Raw genomic sequence first — 5,290 nt, forward strand, 5'->3', positions numbered from 1 at the left:
ATAATTACACTTATAATTGTACATTAAGTTCATAATTTTATATATACAGTCATCCTCGATATCCATGGGCAGTTGGTTCCAGGACCCATCACAGATACCAAAATCCACAGATGGTCAAGTCCCTGACCTAAAACGGTATACTATTTGCATATAACGTATGCACATCCTTCCATATACTTTAAGTTATCACTAGTTTATTTGTAATAGTTAATACAATGTGAATGCTATGTAACTAGTTGTTATACTGTATTGCTTAGGGAATAATGACAAGAAAAAATATCTACATGTGCTCAGTACAGACACAACCATCATTTTTGTTTTTCAAATATTTTTGATCTGCAGTTGCTTGAATCCATGGAGGCAGAACCCACAGATGCAGGGCCAACTATATTTGTACATGAAAATTCAAACAAATCTACAATATAATACCAATATTAATAAGTAATATAGCATAGAAGGTCAATATACAAAAATCAATTGTGTTTTAATTATTAGAAACAATGAGCGAAAAATGAAATTAAAAGAACAAGACTAATAACAATAATATCAGAGAGTAAATGGCATAGAAATACATTTAACAAAAGATGCACAACATCCAGGCCATGCACACCCAGGAGAAGGAGCAGATCAAGACCCTCAGCAAGTATGCCTCTTTCATCGACAAGGTATGGTTCCTGCAGCAGCAGAACAAGATGCTGGAGACCAAGTGGAGCCTCCTGCAGCAGCAGGAGATGGCTCGGAGCAACATGGACAACCTGTTCGAGAGCTACATCAACAACCTTAGGCAGCAGCTGGAGACTCTGGGGCAGGAGAAGCTGAAGCTGGAGACGGAGCTTGGCAACATTCAGGGGCTGGTGGAGGACTTCAAGAACGAGAATGAGGATGAGATCAATAAGCATACAGAGATGGCGAATGAATTTGTCCTCATCAAGAAAGATGTGGATGAAGCTTACGTGAACCAGGTAGAGTGGGAGTCTCGCCTGGAGGGGCTGACTGACAAGATCAACTTCCTCAGGCAGCTGTATGAAGAGGAGATCCAGGAGCTGCATTCCCAGATCTCGGATACGTCTGTGGTGCTGTCCATGGACAACAGCTGCTCCCTGGACATGGAAAGCATCATCGCTGAGGTCAAGGCGCAGTACGAGGAGATCGCCAACCGCAGCCTGGCTGAGGCTGAGAGCATGTACCAGGTCAAGTATGAGGAGCTGCAGAGCCTGGCTGGGAAGCCCGGGGATGACCTGCGGCGCACAAAGACTGAGATCTCCGAGATGAACCAGAACATCAGTCAGCTTCAGGCTGAGACTGAGGGCCTCAAAGGCCAGAGGGCTGCCCTGTGGAGGTTGCCATCGCAGATGCAGAGCAACGTGGGGATCTGGCCATTAAGGATGCCAACGTCAAGGGATGCCTCCGAGCTGGAGGCCACCCTGCAGCGAGTCAAGCAGGACATGGCAAGGCAGTTGCGTGAGTACCAGGAGCTGATGAACGTCAAGCTGGCCCTGGACATTGACATGTCACCTACAGGAGGCTGCTGGAGGGCGAGGAGAGCCAGCTAGAGTCTGAGATGCAGAACATGAGTATCCATATGAAGACCACCAGCGGTTTTGCAGGTGGTCTGAGCTGGGCCTATGGGGGGCCTCACAAGCCCCGGCCTCAGCTATGGCCTGGGCTCTGGCCTCTGGCTCTGACGCGGGCTCCAGCTCCTTCAGCTGCACCAGCTCCACCAGGGCCCTGGTTGTGAAGAAGATCTAGACCCATGATGGGAAGCTGGTGTCCGCGTCCTCTGACGTGCTGCCCAAGTGAACAGCTGCGGCAACCCCTCCCCGCCTGCCCCTCCTGCGACTTGCCCAGAGCCCGGGAGGGAGGCCGCTGTGCAGGGAAGCACAGGGAACAGAAGACACACCTGAGGCTCAGCCCTAGCCCTCAGCCCACCTGTGGGGGAATTTACTGCCTGAGGACCCCCCTTACCCATGCCTCCAGCTACAAAACAATTCAATTGCTTTTTTTTGTCCAAAATAAAACCTCAGCTAGCTCTGCTAAAAAAAAAAAAAAAAAAAAAAAGATACAGAATCTTTAAAGCAACCAGAGGAATAAAAGACACTACATTTACAAGAACAACTGGAAAATGGAAGGCAGATTTCCCAAAAGAAACAATGTCAGTCAAAAGGTAATGTTATAACATTTTTTAAGTGCTAAAATAAAAATAAGCACACAGAACTACCAACATAGAATTCTACACCCAAAGAAAATATTATTCAACAATGTGGGTGGAATAAAGAGGCTTTCATATGAACAAATATTAAAGGAATTCCTCACCAGCAGACCAACACTGAAAGAAAGCAAGACAAAAACAAAGAAAATTCTTCAGTCAGAAGGAAAATTATGCTAGATGGAAACATGAAAATGCAAAAGGGCATGAAGAACACCAGAGAGAATAAATACATGGGTAAAAGTAAATATATATTTAGATTGCATAAAACGGTAATTAGAATATTTTGTACAGTCTAAATTATGTGCAAAATGAAATGTGAAGTGAAAATACATGACAAAAATAATGCAGGAGGGTGAAAAAAGGGGTAAGTACTGTTTACAGTTTCTAGTAGCATCAGAGACATAGTACAAATAGTTCGTACTTGACTATAATAAGTCAAAACTTCCTGCTGTAATTTCTAAGGTAGCTACTAAAATAGCGGAAGAAGATATAACTGACAAATTAATAGAAAAAAAAACATTCTAAATAGAAACATTGACTACACTAAAAGAAGGCAAGAATGGAAGTAAAAGGGAATATGAAACAAGTGATTCAAATAGAACCTTGATGATTTAGCAGCAAATATATTCTAAACCAAATTATATATCAGTAATTAATAAAAATAAGTCAAATATTTACAAGTAAAATATTAAGATGGTCAGAATGGATTTTTAAACCCAAATATACGCTAGTTACAAGAAATATAGTTTAAATATTAATATGCCAAAAGTTTAACATAAAAGGACTGAAACAGAAGTCATGAACCAAAAAGATAGATAATGAAACTGTAATCAGGAAAATCAAGAAGCAATACTAGAGAAAAAGAAAGTTATTTCATAATTATAAAAGGATCAATAAAACAAGAAGACATTATCATAGTCCTCTGTGGGAAGTGTTAAAGACTTTGTGGACATCTTTGATCCACCTCAAGTCTCAATCAAGATAACAGCAGAGATTTTTGTGGAAACTGACAAGCTGATTCTAAAATCCATGTATAAAAGCAAAAAGCTAAAAGAGGTAATCTTGAAAAAAAAAAAGAACACATCTGGAGGACCTGTAAATAAGAACTGTGGTATTAGTGCAAGGATATACTAACTGGAATGGTTATACATATAATGGAATAAAGTAAAGAGTTCAGGCAAATATTATCACCCAATTTTTTTCATAAAGGTGATATTGCAGTTCAGAGGTGAAAGTGTAGTCTTTCAAATAAATAGCGCTATATTAAATGCACATTTATATGGAAAAAACTGCAATTATATCACAAAGTCACACCATATGAATTGCAAATTAGTTGAAAAATTTTATGTTAGAAGTAAAATAAATATTTTATAGAAAATATCTTTAAGGATAACCTCTTTGTGACTTTGGTATAGGCAAAGTTTAAAAAAAAAATAGGACACAAAAAACACTAACCGTTAAAGAAATAAATGGTAACTTAGACCACACTAAAATTAAGATTTGCTCATCAAAAACACCAACAAAAAATGAAAAGGCAATCTACAGGATAGGAGATGACATTAGAAACACATATATCTGGCAGAGAACTTCTACCATGAAAATATAAACATATATACATATATATAGATAGATAGATAAAAAGACAACCTATCTAAAAAAACAGACAAATGAACATAATGAAAAAGATATTAAAATATCCAACAAATATTTGAAAAGCTGTTTAACTTCATTCTCATCAGAGATGCAAAGAAGCAAATTAAAACCACAAAGGGATAGTACTATTCCACCACCTGAATAGCTACAATGTAGACAAAAAGTATTAAATACCAAATGTTGACAAAAAATGTCTAGATGTGATATCCTGGTAAATGTTTAATAACTGAATCTCTTAGAAATGAATATATAAGATCCCTGATTTATGGCTTTTTTCCAGTCTCCATACTGTAAATACACCATAGCCAATTTCAGGCAGCCATCCTGAGATCACTGAATGCAGAATTGAGAAGAGATGCCCACAATTGGCCCTTGAAAGCCAGTATGACCCAGGTCCAGAACACCACTAACATGCAGCAACAATAATTCTCACATATTATTGGTGGGAGTGTAAATTGATACAACTGGTTTGGAAAACTGGCAGTTTCTCCTAAAATTGAAGACATGCATACCCTTATTACACAGCACTTCTACTCTGGGGTATGTACCCAACAGAAATCCACACATGTGTTCACCAAAAGACATGTTTGAGGATTCTCATAACATTGTTAATATGTAAAAGCTAAAACCTAGACACAACCCAAATCCCCATCAACAGTTTAAAGGATAAACAAATTGTAATACCATGACATAATGGAGTACTATGCATCATCAGTCAATAAACTACAGCCCACAGGAAAAATGTGACCAGTCCCTTATTTTCTTACAGCCCCTGAGTGAAGAATGTTTGTTACATTTTTAAATAGCCACATTCTTAACAGTTATACAAGTACCTACATAAAGTCATCAATTTTGCCTCTTGACCTACAGGGATTGTGCAATTTGCTATCTGGCCCTTTAAGAAAAAATTTGCTGATCTTTGCTATAAACCAGTGAGAGTGAATGATTTACAACAGTGATCTCAAAGTATGGCCCCTGGATCAGCAGCATTAACAGCACCTGAAAACAGGACTACCAGGCTCCACCCCAGACATACTGAATCAAAACTCCGGGCTGTGACCCAGCAATTCATGCTTTAACAAGCCCTCTTGGTAATTCTGATGTATGCTAAAGTTTGAGAACCAACGATCTACAACTCTAAACATGAATAAATATCACAAACATAATGTGGAGTGCAAGAACATAGATGCAATAAAGAACATACTATATAATTCCATTTATATAAAATTTAAAAACATGTACAAGTATTCTATTTAAAAATCAAGACAATGGCTACCCATGGAAAGGGACTAGTGACTGGAAGGGAGCATGAGGTGAGTTTTTGCAATATTAAATTGGCTTGCAGATTGCTGCCTTCTGGCTGTGTCCTTACATGGCAGAGAGAGAGAGAGAGAGAGAGAGAGGAGGAGAGGGAGGGGGAGAGAGAGA

The 5,290-nt window shown here is 39.0% G+C and overlaps 1 pseudogene across 1 annotated transcript; it reads left to right on the top strand.

Moving 5' to 3' along the window:
- Nucleotides 1-595: 595 nt before the first annotated feature.
- On the top strand, nt 596-2,037 carry LOC112616242 (annotated as a pseudogene). The gene has a single exon (XR_003117598.1). The product of XR_003117598.1 is annotated as a keratin, type II cytoskeletal 8 pseudogene (transcript).
- The last annotated feature ends 3,253 nt before the right edge of the window (nt 2,038-5,290 follow it).

The sequence above is a fragment of the Theropithecus gelada genome, chromosome X (assembly GCF_003255815.1).
Source record: "Theropithecus gelada isolate Dixy chromosome X, Tgel_1.0, whole genome shotgun sequence".
In the NCBI taxonomy this organism is placed as follows: Eukaryota; Metazoa; Chordata; class Mammalia; order Primates; family Cercopithecidae; genus Theropithecus; species Theropithecus gelada.